At 38.8% G+C, this 20,883-nt stretch overlaps 1 long non-coding RNA gene across 2 annotated transcripts in view; it reads right to left on the bottom strand.

Moving 5' to 3' along the window:
- Positions 1-9,422: 9,422 nt before the first annotated feature.
- Positions 9,423-20,883, bottom strand: part of LOC145554076 (uncharacterized) — a 332,923-nt gene continuing 321,462 nt past the window's right edge. The window contains exons 2-4 of one of the 2 annotated variants that reach the window (XR_014090108.1): positions 11,845-11,960; positions 10,877-10,991; positions 9,423-10,062 (exon numbers count right to left, since the gene is read on the bottom strand). This is a non-coding gene — a long non-coding RNA (uncharacterized LOC145554076). The remainder of the gene's footprint in view (positions 10,063-10,876; positions 10,992-11,844; positions 11,961-20,883) is intronic. The other variant, XR_014090109.1, reaches the window with a different exon arrangement.

Here is a 20,883-nt window from a genome sequence, read left to right as displayed (position 1 = left end):
TTCTCAACCTGAGTGTACGTTTTGAGTTTTCTATATGCAAAAGTTAAAAGTCGGAGCCTTTGTAGAGTGTGTGTGTGTTGTGTGTGTGCGCATGTGCGTGTGTGTGTGTGTGGGTGTGTGTGTGTGTGTTTGCAATTAGTGACGTGCAGTGAGGTTCATAGCTGGTGAGGCTATGAACCTTTTGTGCTGTGCTTAACAGCAAATTGAGAAACCGTTATTTGCAATTCTTATAATTCTCATAGCCATTCTTCAAGCCATTCTTCTCTTGAAGCTCATAAAAAATACAATGTGTATTATTCAGTATTAATCATTATTTTTATTTACTTGTGTTTGTATAGTTATATAAATATGTATTGCTATTACTAAATAATTTATTAAATTATGAACGGCTGCATGCTTTGTAATATGCTGATCACACATCAATATCAGAATATTCCATTCCTATTGTTTTAGACAATAATCATATTTAAATATGCTGAACTATGTAATAAAAACATGCTTATAAAATACAATTGTTTATAAACGTAGCTTTGATACATTTATAAACAATGAATAAATGTGTAAATTTATACATTGATTGTTTCAACTATTTCACTTTTTGACTATTTAAAATAATTCAGGTTGCACACAAACGTATGCTTCTTCAGCTGCATTCTGGTATACCTTTGCTAAGTTTCACTAATACATTTGTAATATGAAATAAAAATTCCAGTTTTATATTCAATTTATTTATTTTGCATTTAAAATCAGTGTGGTTATGGTCAATTTTTGACCTCAAGTCCCAAATTTTCCAATCCATTTAGAGATTGAAATCTTTTGGCTATAAATATAACCGCACAAAATGTTTTTTGCAGATTTGCATGCAACAATTAAACATTTTTGTGTGTAATTATCATATTAATATGTACATTTTTTAATGTTTGTGATGGTAAACCATAGATGGATTTAATTTTTCTAAAATAGCCAAATGAGTTTGGTAAAGGTGATGTTATAATAGGATTTACATATCTATGCACCTGCGTGAACTGGTGCATGTGAACTGTGAGAATCCTCCATGAAATCAGTTCTTTATCCATATGTGATCTTTGTTTATTCCCCATGTCTGCTGCTGCATCGTTGAGATGGTCTTGGGTTGAGTGTAGTGCGGTTGTCGAATCAGAACTTGGGTTGTGGGCAACCGGATCTTGGTCCTTTCTCGAGCGGCGTAAAGTCTTCGCCTCCCCATAGTCTCATTGCATCGCCCTGATCTTAATTCTGCATCTTCGTGTGGTCTTGACTCGAACACCGAGGAACTAAGAACCCCGTTTCCTCGCCTGCATATATTTTTATACCTTTTACAGTTCGGTGGGGCACGTACACAGTTCTTTCACTTCTCCAGTGCGTACTTTTCCCTGACGTCAGGCACCTTCAGTTAGCCTCGACCTTTATTCCACTCAACTTCTGACCTTCTTTGTTCTTTAAAACTTTTTGCTTCTACTTCCTCTATCTGTACTCACGCCTGGCGCAGATATAGTCTAAAAATCTCACTACCTATTTCCCCTCTGCTTCTGACCTTTAAAGAAAGGGTTACATGTATTTTATTCATCTTTAAAACATACTAAATTCAGTTTGCATTTAAAAACAAAGAGTACATGAGTTTCAGTCAACATTATTAAATCATAATGCAAGATTACTAGTAGCTGCAGGCTTTGATGACCTGTTTCCTGTGTGTCCTGGAAAGATCCTGGAAAGATCTCAACCAGTTCCAACCAGTTCCACCAGTTCCATATATATATATATTGTTAGAGATTTTTTGGTATTATCATTTTGTTTCAGGTTAAAGTGTTCTCTTGTTTAAACTGTATGTGTGAACTGACCTGGAAGTCACAGCTGCCTGTTATCTTCATGTGAAACAGTTTGACCGAGATTTGAACCGGGCTCAGATCAGGGGCCAGATGTTAAATTGTTTTACGACCTTTGCTTTGTTTAGGTAAATGTTTTACGACCTTTGCTGTTTTTCCTCTGCTGTCTATCTTGCCTATCCTCCCTCTTTGAAGTTTGAGAATAAAAGACAAGCTGTATCCAAAGAGAAGCAGAACGCTCTGTGAACAGCTCTGAGAAGCAGTTGACAGAGTCTTCTCCTTTTGCTTGCAGAAGTTTAGTCATAAATTCATATACGTTGTCTGTGGTTCTTTTATGTAGGTTCTAGGAAAATACCTATCATTTTGGTGCCGAAACCCGGGATCTCTCATACCGACCGCTGTCAGGCAGAGGAAGGCGCGCTGAATCCATGCATGGCCAGAGTCAATTGGACCTGGAAAGAAAGACCCAGGAAGTAGAATTCTTCGCTGGGCCAGCGACACATGTCCGACTTTGTCTGCCAACGGCGGAATGACGAGATCCGACTGGACAACCCGAAAACTACAGAAACGTAGGTGAATTTTAAAATGGCTATTTTAGTGGTTTGAGTTCCCTTGTATGATGTCGCTCTGCTAAAACTCTGTGGTTTGAGAATCCTTGTATGATGTCGCTCTGCTAAAACTCTGTGGTTTGAGAATCCTTGTATGATGTCGCTCTGCTAAAACTCTGAGGTCTGAGAATCCTTGTATGATGTCGCTCTGCTAAAACTCTGTTCGAGGAGACCCCATAAGGGTAAGTCCTCAGGCGGATAGGAAGCTTGTCATTGCTGTGTGGTTTTGATTTTTTGATGGGTAAAATATCACTGGTGCTGAGTTATCTGACAAGGCAAAAACAGATAATGTTGCGCTAAATCGTAGTCATTACTGTGCTTATATTGCTGGTTTGCTACTGCTGCTTTGTGTGTGTGAGAGTGATTGGAGGTTTAAATACCGCTCTGTATTTTACCTCATATAAAACAGTGGAATTAAACAGCAAACCTCTTGTGGATGCAATAGGCAAGATTCTCCCACTCGAAAGAGTCGAAGCGGGGAATACCACAACAAGGTATTTTAATTGCTGACCCACTGAAAAGATCTCCAGTTCATAGGACTCCCTAGGAGTCAACGAACCTGGACCAAATTTAAATAATTTCAAATAAATAATATTTTTAAGCTGAAATTGCAAGTGTTTTAAATATGGGAAATAAACATTCTTGTAATTCATCACTCGGTAAGGGCGCCGATGGGGATGAAAAGTACATGCTGTCCAGGTTTCCTGGTAGCACTGTACACATGAAAAAATGGAGAAAGAAATATAAAATAGATGGAAAGCTAAAAATCGATCAATGGCAAACAATTGTGGGAATTTTGGAGAGTAGTGTAGAAAGAAAAATGGGAATAAAAAAAAAAAAAAAAAAAAAAAAAGGAGAATGAGCTGAGGTGTGCTAAATTATGGTTAAATGAATCTAAAAATTAATTATAGAGAAGGAAGAAAATAAAGTAATTCCAAGCACACGGAATGCTGCAGCGGTGCAGGGAGAGCAAGCTCCTGCAGCCACCTCTCCCCTGGCTGCTTCAGCAGCTCCGTCTGCCCCAGTATCAGCCGCTGCTGTTCCAGCAACACGACTGTATCCTTCCCTAAAGGAAGGGACACAAAACTTATATATCTTTAGACCCTGTACCTTAGAAGAGGTCAGGAAAGCTGTGAAAGGATCAGATGTTTTTCACCTGGAGAAATTTGGAGGTTTATATACCTCTGCCTTTTCCAACGACCGGACAAAAGGCCGTGGAAGAGGCAGAGGCAGAGGAGGTCACGATAGGCGAAGACCCCAAAATAACACCCCACAAAATCTACGGTATTCAAAAGGCTGCTGGATTTGTGGCAATATTGGTCACTGGGCAAGAAACTGCCCTTCAAAGAATGTTGCACGGGGCGACAAGAGGGGTGGTGGAGTGAGGAGACCACAAATAGGAGAAATCTTCAGCATGATCAGACTCTACCACACCCCAAAAACACAAACCCCCAGTCCAAATTGATGAAATGCTAGAGACATGTGCATGCAGTTTAAGACGTTAAGTAAAACCATAAAAGAAATTGAATTCCTGTAAGAAATCAATGTATGCAAAATAATTTTTAATGCTACTAATGTTAGGTTTAAACCTCACAAGTGAGAAATAATTTGTTTTAAGAAATACTGATGTTTGTTTTGTTTTTCTTTTTGAGCTTCCTACACCTTTAAAGAAAAACCAGTAAAGAGAGGTCTCACTGAAATAACAACATGGGAACAACTTCTTGTATGCTAAAAGTGGAATCATGACTTTCCTGAAGGAGGAGAAGCTGAAAAATAAAACTAAATAATAAAATTGTCCTCAGAGAACAATGTTTAATGTATTGTGTCGGAATAATATTATAACACCAACTTGGTGAAATGATTCTTAGCTGTCTATCTGGAGGGGTCAGCGGTCAGAGTAAGGTACCGACCTGGACATTGTCCAGCCTCGTAACTCTTAGGCCTTGAGAGGAGGGCTGCCCGCTGACTTCACAGTCTGCAGCACTGAGATCAACAAATTTAGAGAAATCCATTGTTCTCTGGTGAGACGTGTCTTAGATGAAGTTAACTTAAACTTACATTCTACATTTTACAAGTTAATGGTGAACATGATGAAAGAGACTACAGCTTTTAACATGTTTCATGTTTATATGTGTTTGAATAAGGAAATGGTTTATGACTTCTTAAAAAGTTGGATAATAAGTGGCTAAAAGCTATACGATGAAAAGTAAAGAAAGTTATAATTGACTCTTATTTGCTTCTTTCCTTTTCCTCTGTCTGAGCCTCGCTGCGCTGCGTCTGACCTCTGACCTCAGCTCAGATCTGTCCTGCCAATCAGATGACTCCCTCCCTTATCACCAGCTAGTTGATAAAGAAGCGAAAAAGGACAGGACGATTTCTACCAACTGGACACTGAAGGCAATAAAGTGTCCACTGGTCCTAATTCCTTGACATCTGGGAACTGCCATGCAGCAAAACTACTGTATGGAGTCCTGCTAGACGTTTGGAAAAAGAAAGCAAACTGAACTGTTTGCCGCTTGTTTCATTGGTGGACTAAGGGACGGTCTGGACAACTTATAAATAATCCAACACCAGAGCCAGTTGGACTGACAGGGAGCTGGAGAAGAGACAGAGGGAGGACCAGCTGCAGCGACGCCAGCAGCAGGAGGGGGAAGCGAGAAGCAAGACAGAAAGGAGAAATGCAGATAAGTTATACACACACACTGCTGTGACACACACTGCTACTGTAATGAGGACTTGTTTGCTTACTTACTAGCAGGAAGGAATTGTCTATTTAGAAAAGAACATTTTGAAGGTTTTAAGGTACAATGTTAAATAAAAATCTTTCATTTTGTACCCATTAACTCAGTCCTTAACAGAAGGACCAGTGATCCTTTTAGGGCCCACGAGCCATAGATTGGGAAACTGTGAAGGAAAAAACTGTAATGGTTAAAAGTTAAGAAAAAAAAAAACTGAGTGTGATACGGCTAAATTACACCAACTAAAATTCTTAGATTCAAAACTAATAATGATTTGCAAATGTTTTATTTTCTTTGAAATAAATATACAAGTTTGGAACTAAATTAAACATATCTAAGTGTTGAACTTAATTGATATTGCAGTGTTGAAATACTATGGAGTATTTCTTTGCATTTAACTGAAACGCTTAACTTAGAGTTTAATTATATAAAGAATCTATAAATTGATTGGGATTGTGTTTGTGTGTTTTATATTGGGATGAATGACAATTATTTTGAGACGAGAGAAATTTTTCTGCTAAATTGAGTAACGGATAAAATTATTGACCATTTAATTTAAAATATAAAAAACTTACATTGTTACCTTGTCTGAAATGCGAGGTTAAGTGAAAGTCTGAGACTTTAAGCAACCTTGTAAACGGCTACTAAAAACTGATGATTGTGATTAAAAGCAACATTTTCTAGACTTCAGTCTAGAACATTTTAATCCAAATTTGATTGATAGTCAATAAATTCAAAAAGAAATGGAAAATTAGAGGATTTGAGGTTTTGGTTTAATTTCAGGATGGTCATTTTTATTTAGAAAGAGTTATGCTTTGATGAATTTGATAACATCTACAGGGAAACCAGTCACCCATGCATCCTTGCTTAAGAATCTTTTGCAGGCCATACATTTACCAGCTGAACTAGCAGTTTGTAAGTGTGCAGCGCACACCACGGAACAGGATGAGGTTTCAAATGGCAATAGATTAGCTGATAAAGTAGCAAAGGAAGCTGCAACTGGGAAGCATGGGGGAGACGATTTCTCAATACAGATAGAAGATCCTCAAGTAATAGACAAAGCTGTGTTAAAAGACATGCAAGATAATGCTCCAAACGCAGAAAAACAAATGTGGATAACTAAAGGGGCGACACTGAATGATGATAACATTTTTTCAGTAAATAGAAGTCGGTCCTTCCAAAATCTCTATTTGGAGCGGCAGCAATTTTGACACATGGACATTGTCATGTGTCAACAGGGGGATGGTCTCTATGCTACAACAGCATTTTACCACATTACCACATATGGATTAAATTCTTACTTAAAAAATTTTTTGTACTGCATGTCCAGTTTGTGTCAGAAACAATCCTCAAGGAAACATTAGACCAAGAAGAGGAAGTTTCCCAAAACCCTCATCCATTTCAAACAACGCATATGGACTTTATTGAACTCACACAAAGTGGACCACATAAATATTGTTTGGTGATGATTGATGCTTTTTCTAAAAGAGTTGAAGTAGTTCCAGCAAAGCCTGCTTTTGACAAAATTTATGGGAGAGCTTACATATTGCCTCTGTTTGCTCCAGACTTACAGAAAGCTGATGAAGAACAAACATTGGTAGATTATATGATCAGGATCCTGAAACAGAAAGAGGTGTTAAATGCAAATTTACTGCCGTCTGACTGTTCTCCTCTACAGGAAATAAATAAAACCACCCCCATCCAGCCAGGAAACTGGGTCTACATAAAGGTCACCAACAGTCGTAAAGACCCAGCTGGATACATCTCAGTCCCTGCAAGCTGCAGAGAGTGTTTGAACCCCTAAGTAGGCGGAGGGAGGAAGGCCGGACTTCAAAGGGGGCTATTTTTTAGGGTAGCTCGTCTCAAACCCGGTGAAGAAACGCTTAAGATTCCCCCGTCTTTAGGTTGGGGGTTCTGACATCTCTGTGCACCGAGCAGCAATGGGGACTCCATATGCCAGATGGATCTTCTACTGCGCTGTGACTGCAGCATCAACCTGTGGTGGAAACTAATGAATAGAACCGCGTACGAGGACATGCTGTGAACTGCTATGTGTGTGCGCAGCTGCCAATCGCCACACACAACTCAGGTCTGCGTGTAGGACACATCACGGATGACAAACAGATGTGTCTCTATGGCCTGAGCACACAACCACGACTAAGCGTCCCCATGCCAAAGGGATGCAAATGGTGTAAAAATGACTATTCTGTTCTACTTCAGATAGGAGATGCCGTGAAGGAACTTTTTGGATCTATGAACTGTTCCTTTAATGCTGACGTATTTCCATTTCCACTAACCGCATGGAAAATACCAGAGACCATTTCTTTAGCAGGAGCTAAACCCGGGTCTCTGAGGAGCTGCGTGTTCAACAACGGACACGTTTCTCTTGGAATGTTACCTTGGAACTTGTGTAACAGAGTTTACACCCACTGCGAAACGACACCGGATTACATCAACTGCATCGCCTGTAGGGGTCAAAGGATGACTCCACACTGCAAAGTCTGGAAGGACAACCTAGACTGTGACAACTTGCTTCAGGAGAGGAGTTTCAACATCACGCATAAGACAAAGAGGAAACAGGAGACAACGCTGTGCAGTGCCATAGTGCCAGGAGACTATGGTTCACGGGTGATGGCAGACTGGTACTTCTTGTGAGGAAATGGAGCTTAGCTGCCCGCTCCAAGCATGCAGTTATGCCAGAGGCCTCACTACGGACACTGGAGTTCCATGGGAAATTCAAGATCTGGACCGGAGGTGAAAAGTTCATGCAGAGCATGTTCCCAGGAGTTGGATTAGGAGAAGTTCAGGACCACGTTGACATCAACAGATATGGATTACTGCAACTCATCAACAGCGCACACCGGCTGGCAGACGGCTCCATGAGAGGGCTGACTGAACTGAGAAACATGGTTTTGCAAAATCGTGTTGTGCTTGACCTGCTCACAGCCTCTCAGGGAGGTGTTTGTAAAATCATTGGCCCAGCGTGCTGTACATTTGTTCCGGATGAAACAGGAGCTGGTGGTACTATTTCTGATGCTCTACATGGCCTGGAGGAACTTAAACATTGTGTAGACGGTGCTACGAAAGGATCACATCCTTTTGACTTTCTGTCTTGGTTCACGTCTGGGCCGTGGTGGACTTTGCTGTTGAAGATTGTTACACCAATTCTGACTGTGTTGATTCTTTTTTGCCTGTTTACAACTTGCATCATGTCATGCCTTCGTAGCATGATGCTAAAGACATTTAACACAGCCATGATCAACTATCAGATGGTCAGGGTAATCTCTGACACCGATGAAGATTACATGTCTCTTCAGAGAGATGAAGATGAAAAAAAAAAAAATGTATGACGATGTCCTGTAACTAATAAACAGATGGAATCAAATGTTTTATGACGCCTACACCGAAAATGTGAAAACAAGTGGTGCTAGTGATGAGACACCTGCATTTGGTTTATTTTGCTGTTTCTTTCTTTTGTTTTTGTTCATTTCATTTATTCATTATATTAATTTAGTCATTGTGTAACTTTTATGTTTAGACTAGGGAACCAAAAAAAAAAAAAAAAACATTCTTGCATTTATTGGTTCTATTTTATTTCTTTTCTTTTCTATGCTTGGCTTTTGAATAGGGTTTACACACATGGTAAAATGATAAAAAGGGGGGAATGTTAGAGATTTTTTGGTATTATCATTTTGTTTCAGGTTAAAGTGTTCTCTTGTTTAAACTGTATGTGTGAACTGACCTGGAAGTCACAGCTGCCTGTTATCTTCATGTGAAACAGTTTGACCGAGATTTGAACCGGGCTCAGATCAGGGGCCAGATGTTAAATTGTTTTACGACCTTTGCTTTGTTTAGGTAAAATGTTTTACGACCTTTGCTGTTTTTCCTCTGCTGTCTATCTTGCCTATCCTCCCTCTTTGAAGTTTGAGAATAAAAGACAAGCTGTATCCAAAGAGAAGCAGAACGCTCTGTGAACAGCTCTGAGAAGCAGTTGACAGAGTCTTCTCCTTTTGCTTGCAGAAGTTTAGTCATAAATTCATATACGTTGTCTGTGGTTCTTTTATGTAGGTTCTAGGAAAATACCTATCATTTATATATATATATATATATATATATATATATATATATATATATATATATATATATATATATATATATATATATATATAAAATATATACAAATATTTTATACTTTTTATACCTATATTAAACTAAACACAGCGTAATATAACTCAATTTCAAAAGTAGAGTCATCAACCTGTCTGAGCCATGCTATATGGGGACTCATGAAATTCCGAAAAAACATGTCAGATGGGGACCAGATTTACATATTATTTGCATAATTTACACTAACTTACCTCGTGGGGACCGTTGTTCCATTTCCTGACATATACGGTCAGCCATTTTAGATTTCAACAAAATGATCAATAACTTATCACCAATATCATGAAATGAATACAGGAGAACAAAGCTTTGCAGAACACCTTTTTTATTTAACTTGTCAACAAAACACATTGTACAGGCATTTCTGACCCTCAATGTTGCATTTGATTCAATTAGTTTTGTTATTCAAGTCTTTAAATCCAAGTCTGCAGCATCTAAATCCTGAGACAGGAATACAGTAGGTGTCCAAAATGTTGAATCTTTGGTAATATTCACTAATCTAGCAAAGCTGCCACTGAGAATCAAAATTATATTGATTTAAACAGAATAATAAGCCAAGCAATGTTAAGTATGTTGCTAAATCTGACAGAACTACCAGTTTAGAAGCTCTGTCCTCTTCAGGGTCTCATCAATGTTTCTCTGAGTGCCTGAAGAGAGTGATGGAAGACTGGAATCCATTTTTGTTGGTTCCACACTTGCAATGGTCAATGTCTGAAATATTTTAAAAATACTTATTTGTATGTAAACATGTACAACCAAGTGCTTGCTTCAATAACAACTAATTCCTTGAACAAATACAGTGACATTTTTATAATGAAGTTAAAAATGATGACTAGAAATTGTGAATTAAAGCCCTAAAACATATTAAACACTGTGTCAATGAAATAATTCAAATCTTCTACATTTTTCAGGTGCTGCATCTGGTTTTTGTGTGTTACAAACACCTCAGACATGACTTATGGGGACCCAACACACCTCAGACATGACTTATGTGGACCCAACATGCAGTTAGTTACAAATCCTTCTGGGGATCAACTTTGTACCAGCATCTAACACACTTGGTAACACTGGTTAATGTGTGTTGTGGGGACTCCGTAAATGTCCAAAGGAGAGCTTTTGCTAGCCAATTTGGAAACTACAACACTGGAATAAGTCTTAGTCAGATGTAGCACTGCAACTGCACTTTGACATACAGGACATTCAACTGTTTGCTGTATTAGTTTTAAGGACTTGTGGCCATAAAATGTCAGTCAGCCACACCGCATGTCAACACAACACATTGCACAGGCACTTCTGACCCTCAATGTTACATTTGATTCAATTAGTTTTGTTATTTAAGTCTTTAAATCCAAGTCTGCAGGATCTAAAACCTGAGACAGGAATATAATAGGTGTCCAAAATGTTGAATCTTTGGTAATATTCACTAATCTAGCAAAGGTTCCACTGAGAATCAAAATTATAATGATTTCAACAGAATAATAAGCCAAACAATGTTAAGAATGGAGCTAAATATGAAGATAGCTACCTGTTTAGAAGCTCTGTCCTCTTCAACGTCTCATAAATTTTCTCTGAGTGCCTGAAGAGAGTGACGGAAGACTGGAATCCATTTCTGTTGGTTCCACACTTGCAGTGGTCAATGTCTGGAATATTTTAAAAAGACTTATTTGTATGTAAACATGTACAACCAAGTGCTTGCTTCAATAAAAACTAATTTTTTGAACAAATACAGTGACATTTTTAAAATGAAGTTAAAAATGATGATTAGAAATTGTGAATTAAAACCCTAAAACCCTAAAACATATTAAACACTGTGTCAATGAAATAATTCAAATCTTCTACATTTTTCAGGTGCTGCATCTGGTTTTTGTGTGTTACAAACACCTCAGACATGACTTATGGAGACCCAACACACCTCAGACATGACTTATGGGGACCCAACACACCTCAGACATGACTTATGGGGACCCAACACACAGTTAGTTACAAGTCCTTCTGGGGATCAACTTTGTACCAGCATCTAACACACTTGGTAACACTGGTTAATGTGTGTTGTGGGGACTCCGTAAATGTCCAAAGGAGAGCTTTGGCTAGCCAATTTGGAAACTACAACACTGGAATAAGTCTTAGTCAGATGTAGCACTGCAACTGCACTTTGACATACAGGACATTCAACTGTTTGCTGTATTAGTTTTAAGGACTTGTGGCCATAAAATGTCAGTCAGCCACACCGCATGTCAACACAACACATTGCACAGGCACTTCTGACCCTCAATGTTACTTTTGATTCAATTAGTTTTGTTATTCAAGTCTTTAAATCCAAGTCTGCAGCATCTAAAACCTGAGACAGGAATATAATAGGTGTCTAAAATGTTGAATCTTTGGTAATATTCACTAATCTAGCAAAGCTGCCACTGTGAATCAAAATTATAATGATTTCAACTGAATAATAAGCCAAACAATGTTAAGTATGGAGCTAAATCTGAAGATAGCTACCTGTTTAGAAGCTCTGTGCTCTTCAAGGTCCCATAAATTCTTCTCTGAGTGCCTGAAGAGAGTGACGGAAGACTGGAATCCATTTCTGTCGGTTCCACACTTGCAGTTGTCAGTGTCTGGAATATTTTAAAAAGACTTATTTGCATGTACAACCAAGTGCTTGCTTCAATAAAAACTAATTTCTTGAACAAATACAGTGACATGTTTAAAATGAAGTTAAAAATGATGATTAGAAATTGTAAATTAAAACCCTAAAACATATTAAACACTGTGTCAATGAAATAATTCAAATATTCTACATTTTTCAGGTGCTGCATCTGGTTTTTGTGTGTTACAAACACCTCAGACATGACTTACTCCTCTCTGTGCTGCTGACAGACGTCTTGAGAACGGCGTCCGTAACTGAGGCAAGACTTCCACATATAAAAGGCTATGGCTGATTGGAAGAAGTTCATTGTGCCAATCAGATGTCGGGGGGGCACTGGGCCCCAGGACCCCTCTGGCTCCACCACTGCTTTTAGCTAACATTACCTGCATCCAACAGCTTTACTCAATTCAGTCGGTTAGTTTTGGGGAAAAAACTCTGCAAAGTTCTTTACGTTTTGCTTGTTTGCTGTCATGATTCTAACACACACCTGCGCAGCTTTGCACAGCAGCAGCAGGTCTCCGTCGCTGCCATGTAAACCCAGTGAGAGTGTCGTAGCACTCATGTTGCATTTATAGGCAGCCCAGAAAAAGAAGTTACGATGCGTTAACAACAGATTAAACTGTTTTAACTGTTGAAAAATGTGACAGAGGACACAGATATGGGAAGTGTGGAAGCCCCTACTGTATCAAATTGACAGGAATAACAGAGTTGTCAATTCTAAGGTAAAAACAACAAACAGCTCTCTGTCCAGTGGGGCACAGCTGACTCTATGGGTGGGCAATGCCCGCCCATAGCACCAGGCCTGCTTGTGTCAATGGTTCAGGCTCGTGGTGGTGATGTAATGGTGGGGGGATATTTGCACTTTGAGCCCATAAGTACCAACTGAGCATTGTGTCAATGCCACAGTTTGGAAAATATAAAGTCTGAAACTGAGTTGGATTTCAACTTTATGAAAATGACTGGTTAATTTAAAATAACAGCTAAAGTATCATTATTTACTCCAGATGGGGGTGAGGCCTATCCAGAAAGTAGACAAGGACTAAAACTTCAAGTTTTGTAACAAGTGCCAAATTTCCCAATCACTAATTAATAGCAGCTAGTTGATGAAATTGTCTAAAAAAGTGTTAAAATGTTACCATGTTTGCTACTTGGGAGTAGCTCTTCTTTTATCAACTGTCATTTCTGTCATCATGAGTTGCCTTACTAGGTTAGACAAGGGAAACAAACATCTCTGAACCTCATATGTTGAAATTTGAAATCAAAAATGTGTTAAGGTATTTCTCAAATTTTCTCATATTCAAAAAACTTTAATTTATGATCTATTAAACAGTTTTAGACTACAATATTCTGACATATTAAATTGCTTTTAAGTAAACTTAAAAACAATTTAAGTTTACTTAAATTCCTTTTAAGTAATTTAAGTAAACTTAAATTACTTTAAGTTTACTTTGGATAAGTTCTGATTAAAATATGCTGATAACTACCATTAATATTGTTGTTCAACAGGTGGCTGAAAATTGGGCCACTTTCGGTCGATAACTAGTGAAAAGAGGGAAGGAATTCTAGGAGCCAGCTAGATGAAAAAAGGAGGGATGTAGAGGGTAGAGTAGAATCATTGGTGAATGGCCTCCTGAGTATGAGGCAAAAATTGTAATAGGAGCAGATTTTCATGGACATGTTGTGAAGGAAAGTTAGTTATTTTAATTATAGGATATAAATGGTTGCAATCAACACATTTTATAAAGAGGGAAAAACAAATTATCACAAACATATAATAAATTAGAATATTGGAAAATGGTTCAATATTTTGTATCATTCGTTTCAGGAAGTTAAAGTACTGTTACTCAGAAGTAGTAATGCAATTTGTCTAATACACCTCAAAGATAATGTATCTGAATTCCTTCCTTTAACCTCATATTAACATATGAAAAGAGATATATTCCTTCTAAATAATAGGTTGACATTAAAATTTGTGGTTTTAATTTTGTGGAATTAAAACCACAAATAACTCACCAACATATTCCTGACAACATCAATGACAAACTCAAGACCTGTAAATGTAAATAACATGAAGTAGTTCCCAAAACCAAAAGAGCCTTTCTAGTTATTAGCCTCCCAGTCAGATCTGGATGTCTAACCAGGACTTATAACAGAATATTTATGGTTGTAGTGGAGAATCCTTCAACATGATAGTTTAGCTGTTTAACATGTGTGGAACAACAGCTATAATACAATGTGCTTTTATGACATCAGGTACCTGAACTATGATCTAAAAAATAAGAAAACTTTTGATCCATACGGGAGGGCCCCACAAGCATGTATGTTTCAGAAATCCATGAGTGTGTGTGTGTGTGTGTGTGTGTAACTGACTTGGTAGGACCACACATGGACACGTTTCAGAAATATTTTCATAGGTGTGTGTGTACCACTAGTGTTTTTGGGGCTCCATGAGGAGGACCGTTAAAATGTGTGATCAGATGATTGGTTGAGTGGTAATATTCAATTAGACCTTATTGTGAGAAATAATATTTGGAGATCTCATCTTGTTCTCTAGGCATTCATGCTTGTGCATTTACTCTAACTTTATTGGGAAGCTGCTATTTAGTCAGAGTTAACCTTAAACACCTGTAGGGTGGCATCCTGCTTGATGGTCTGATCAAGAAAAATCTCAAGGCAGATTCTGGTTGAATGGACTACAGCAGTAGAACATGAGAGTCTGTCACCTGTAATTTAAACCACAAATAACTCACCAACATCTTCCAGAAAACATAAATGACAGATTCAAGACCTGTAAATGTAAATCACATGAAGTAGTTCCCAAAACCAAAAGTGCCTTTCTAGCTACCAATCTCTCAGTCAGATATGGATGTCTAACCAGGTCCTAAAACACAATATTTATGGTTGTAGTGGAGCATCCTTCAACATGACATCAGGTAACTGAACTATGATCTAAAAAATAAGAAAACTTTTGATCCATACAGGAGGGCCCCACAAGGATGTATGTTTCAGAAATCCATGAGTGTGTGTGTGTGTGTGTGTGTGTGTGTGTGTGTGTGTGTGTGTGCGTGTGTGCGTGGGTGTATGTGTGTTCTAGTTTTTATCACCTCATGGGAACTTCAATCTGTTTACACACTCACGTCATGGGGATTACTCCCTCATGGGGACCTAAAGCCAAGTCCCCATAAGGGAAATCATTTTAAAATCGTTTTATAAGCCATTTTAAAGGTGCTGGTGAAGTTTTAGAAATGGCCCATAACACATGTTTTTCCATCACTTTGTGTGTGTGTGTGTGTGTGTGTGTGTGTGTGTGTGTGTGTGTGTGTGTGTGTGCGTGTGTGTGTGTGTGTGTGTGTGTGTGTGTGTGTGTGTGTGTGTGTGACTCGATGCTGCCCCCATAAGGTTTCAGAGTGGTACTGCACCTCATTGGAATTCACATACTTTTCCAAATATGGTTGGGTTCTGCCTTCTTCCTGGTCCCCATAAGGAAGGTTATGGAAAGAACTTGAAATCATTTGGTTTAAATCCCAATATCAACTTAGAAGATACAATCCACAACTCTAAATGAAAACAGACATTTTTTCTACAATGATTGACTCCACTGATTCAGTGTTTAGACTTTTGATACTGTGGAATTACCATCATCAAGAATTGTTCATATGTATTTATATTGTCTGCCTACTTATATTTAATAGTTAAAAAAGACAAAAATACAAAAATGCGGTTAATTGTTTGAATTAATTAATAATTGGTGCTGTTTTTGTGTGTTTTGTATATTCTGGTTTATTTGGGTGAATGTATTGTTTTGGGAGGTGGTTGGATTTATTTACTTGTTTTAATCATCTTTCTCATCTCTTTGAGGTCACCTGGTCCTGTGTTGCCATGGAAGCGTGCCCATGAGCAAGGCTGACAAGGACCTGGTGTTTCCAATCAGCCTCATTGGAAAAATCTATTTTCTGAGAGGGAGGAGAGATGTATTTTGGATTTTGTTTGGGCCCAGATTGTTTTTGTTTCTAGTTTTGTTTGAGTTAATGGTAACTCTGTAGAAACTTTTTAGGATTAGTTTAGTGCATATGTTTGTTCTTTATTTCTGAAAATATGAATGTCTCCACCCCTCTAATTAATCCTGGTGGGAGCCAATCCTTTAAAAGCCAGGTGGTTCAGATGAGGGGGAGATTCTCCCTGTTTTGACCAACATGTTAAGCTGTAAACTGAACTGAAATGTATGAAACTAAAGATAAACAAAAAATATTGAGAGCTCTAAAACTCTAAATATAAAAAGTTTGGTTTCTTTTAAAGCGCAAACTAACACTCCCATTGTGGGCTATATCAGTCTGGACCTGTCCTGTTTTTATCCATATTTCTGCTGGCGAAATCCTTTTTCTGCACCTGCTGATTACATAAGGCAGGGGTGCCCAAAGTCAGTCCTCGAGGGCCACCATCCTGCATGTTTTAGTTCTCTCCCTGGTGGTAGTAACAACCTGTTCAGTATGTTAATGTTCTTCGTAGGCCTCTAATGAGCCATCATTTGAACCAGGTGTGTTAAACCAGGGAGAGAACTAAAACATGCAGGATGCCAGTTTTTATGTTCCAGCTCTATGGAATAAACTTTCTGCTCTAAGTCTATAAGTTTGCCCCTACTTTGAGTTTATTTAAAACAAGGTTAAATATCTTTTATTTGAAGTTGCCTATTCTTAAAATCTTATTTTAAAGAATTTCCATTCATTCACTATATTTGAAATTCTAATGTTTGCTTTGTCTATTTTAATTTGCTTGATTTTTTTCTTCTTGTGTGTTGTTTTTAACCTTTACCTGTTTTGTACAAGCACTTTGAATTGTCTCTGGCTGAAAAATGTTATATAAATAAAGTTGCCTTGTCTTGCCTTGCAGTGCATAATACACTGGACAATGCACTGGGTATTATGCAGTGCATAATCCAATGCACTGTTTGTTATGCACTGCATTGTCCAGTGCATTATGCACTGGATGATACAGGCCCTAAACAGCAGAGCAATAGAGGCTCAGATCTACCACACCAGACAAGACCCAAGGTGTAGGTTGCTCAAGGAGGACCCTGAGACAGTCCAGCACATAACAGCAGGGTGCAAGATGCTGGCAGGGAAAGTGTACATGGAACGACATAACCAAGTGGCGGGCATAGTGTACAGAAACATCTGTGCAGAATATGGACTGGAAGCCCCGAGATCAAAGTGGGGAACACCCCCAAAGGTGGTGGAGAATGACTGAGCTAAGATCCTGTGGGACTTTCAAATCCAGACAGACAAGACAAACCAACCGGACATTGTGGTGGTGGTTAAAGAACAGAGGAAAGCCGTTGTGGTGGATGTAGTAATACCAAGCGACTACAACATCAGGAAAAAGGAGCAGGAGGAACTGGAGAAATACCAGGGCCTCAGGGAGGAACTGGAAAAGACCTGGAAGGTGAAGGCCACAGTGGTGCCTGGTCATCAGGGCCCTCGGGGCAGTCACCCCCAAACCGGAGCAGTGGCTAAAACAGATCCCAGGAACAACATCAGATGTCTCAGTCCTGAAATGTGCAGTTCTAGGCACAGATACTGGAGGAGAACCTCAAGCTCCCAGGCCTCTGGTAGAGGACCCGAACTCAGAGGATGAAACAGACCACACGCGGAGGGTGAGAAGGGAATTTATATATAATTTAAAAAATAATCAAACTGAATATTTGGTTATTTTTTAAGCCCCCCTGTCATTTGGCAGGTTACAATTAACACCTTTGACTAGTGCACATGAAGACATGATAGACTTTACGCAAAGAGTTAATCGCAGAGGCAACTAAAATCAATTTTTAAAAAATCCTTTCTGAATATCATCTCATGGACTCTAAACTAAATACGTCTTTCTGACCGGGAGCTGACAGTATGTTCAAATCAAATCAAATCAAATCAAATTTTATTTGTATAGCACATTTCAGCAGCAAGGCATTTCAAAGTGCTTTACATAATCAAAATTCTCTGAGCTACAGGGAGCCAGTGTAGGGACTTTAAAACTGGTGTTATGTGCTCTATCTTCCTGGTTTTAGTGAGAACCCGAGCAGCAGCATTCTGGATCAGCTGCAGCTGTTTGATTGATTTATTAGTCAGACCTGTGAAGACGCTGTTGCAGTAATCAATGCGGCTAAAGATAAACGCATGGATGAGTTTCTCTAGATCGCGCTGAGACATAAGTCCTCTAATCCTATAGATGTTCTTCAGGTGATAGAAGGCCGACTTTGTGACTGTCTTAATGTGGCTCTGAAGGTTCAGGTCAGAGTCCATCACTACTCCCAGGTTTCGGGCCTGATCGCTGGTTTTTAGTTGTAATAACTGAAGCTGTGCATTGATTCTAGTTCGTTCCTCTTTAGGTCCAAAGATAATAACTTCAGTTTTGTTTCTGTTTAGCTGGAGAAAGTTTTGGCACATCCACACATTGATCTGTTCTAAGCATCTATTCAGTGATTGGATGGGTTCAGAGTCACCTAGTGACATCGTGATGTAGAGCTGTGTATCATCCGCATAATTGTGGTAGCTAATCCTATGTCCTGTTATAATCTTTGCCAGTGGGAGCATATAAATATTGAAAAGAAGGGGTCCTAGGATTGAACCTTGGGGTACCCCACATGTGACCTTTGACCTCTCTGATGAGAAGTTTCCAATTGAAACAAAGAAATCCCTGTTCTTTATGTAAGATTCAAACCAGTTGAGCACTGGACCGGAGAGTCCGACCCAACTCTCCAGTCGATTCAGTAAAATGTCGTGGTCAACAGTGTCGAAAGCTGCACTGAGGTCCAACAGAACCAGCACTGTGGTTCTCCCACAGTCTGTATTTATATGGATGTCATTGAACACTTTTACAAGGGCCGTCTCCGTGCTGTGGTGAGCACGAAAACCAGACTGGAAGGAGTCAAAGCAGTTTGTTATTGTTAGGAAGTTATTTAATTGCTTAAAAACAGCTTTTTCAATAATTTTGCTGATGAATGGGAGGTTGGAGATCGGCCTGTAATTCTGCAGTAGGGATTTGTCTAGATTGTTCTTTTTTATAAGTGGTTTGATAACTGCTGTTTTCAAAGCATGGGGGAAAACACCTGAAGAGAGCGATGAGTTTACTATTTGGATCAGATCATTAGCAACAACAGGCAGGACTTTCTTAAAGAAATGTGTGGGTAGGACATCCAGACAGCAGGAACTGGAGCTTAATTGACTTATAATTTCTTCTAGGGTTTTATAATTTAGTAGTAGAAATTGGGTCATTTTTCCTGCATTTGTTTTGTTTGGGCCCAGCATTAGTACTGTCTTTGGAGTGGATGAGCAGATTAATCCTCTGATCTTTTGAATTTTCTCTGAAAAGAAACTGGAAAACTTGTTGCAGGCGGCAATAGATTGAAGTTCAGGTGGTAACGTCATTGGAGGATTTGTGAGCCTGTCAACAGTGGCGAATAAAGCTCGAGCATTGTTAATGTTTTTGTTTATGACATCTGCAAAGAAAGCTTCTCTCGCATGTTTCAGTGTTGTGTGATAGTTACGTAGTCTTTCCTTGTAGATGTCATAATAAACGTGCAGTTGACCTTTACGCCATTTCCGTTCGGCCCTACGGCAGAGTTGTCTTGCAGATTGAACTACTTGTGCATTTCTCCATGGAGATTTCTTCCTACCAGTCACAACCTTCACTTTAGTGGGGGCAATGTAATCAATGATATCTGAAAGTTTGCACTGAAAATCATCCACCAACTTATCTACGTCACTATAACTTAAGAGTGAGGAAGAAGAGTAGATTTGATTAAATGTTTCTGCTGTGTTTTCTGTGAAAGTACGTTTTGTGATAGTAGCTGTTTGTTCAAGTGGGTTAACAGATAAAGAACTGTCAAAGAAAACAGCAAAATGATCAGACAGGGCAATATCAGTTACAGAGACATTGGAAATATTCACACCCTTACTGATAACCAGGTCCAGTGTGTGTCCCTGAGTGTGTGTTGCTTGTTTGACATGTTGTGTTAAACCAAAACTCTCTAATATATTACAGAGCTTTTTAGCCCCTCGGTCTTGGGGGTTGTCAACATGAATGTTGAAATCACCGACAATTAGCAAACAATCGTAATCAATACATATGAGAGATAGAAGCTCATTCAAGTCCGCAAAGAAATTTTCCACATATGTTGGTGTTTTGTATAGAGTTAGTGTCAAAGTTCGTTTGTGGCCTTTTACCTCGATTCCAAGATATTCAAAAGACATAAAATTACCCAAAGAGATTTTACTACAGTTTATGGTATTCTTAAATATTGAAGCTACGCCTCCGCCTTTTTTGTGTTTTCTATTTTCACTTAAAAAATTGTACGTAGGAGGCGTTGATTCAATTAGTACGATTGCTTCATTATTGTCATTCAGCCATGTTTCTGTCAGAAATAAAACATCAATATTATGCTCAGTGATGAAATCATTAATTAATAGAGCTTTCGAACAGAGAGATCTGGTATTTAAAAGAGCCAGGTTAAGTGACTCGGAGGCTGAAAGCTCTTCAGTCTGAGGTTCCTTTAGACAGGGGATCAGTCTGAGGTTTGAATTAAGACCACTGTTTTTTGTATTTCTGTTTTTTGTAACTGTTCTTGTAGTGATCCGGACAGGTATTGTCCTGCTACGCAATGTTGGGGGGCCAGACACATTCTGGAGGAAGACGGGTGTAAGGATAATATCTGGACCCCGGTCTCAGACCTCAGAAATGCGGAGTGCTGTTGAAGAGTTATGGACCGGACACCTTGATCAGGAAGCTCATTGCAAACCTTTAGTTGAAATGGCGCCTTTAACTCCATTCTCCATTACAGAACAGAGAAAACTAAAGAGAATGCAACGTTGTTTTAATCAATTTATAGTCTAAACAGAGGAGCC

Source organism: Poecilia reticulata, chromosome 12, assembly GCF_904066995.2.
Source record: "Poecilia reticulata chromosome 12, P_reticulata-male-v2, whole genome shotgun sequence".
NCBI lineage: Eukaryota > Metazoa > Chordata > Actinopteri > Cyprinodontiformes > Poeciliidae > Poecilia > Poecilia reticulata.
The sequence above is the reverse complement of the archived record's forward strand: the minus strand, read 5'-3'. Positions and strand labels throughout refer to the sequence as shown.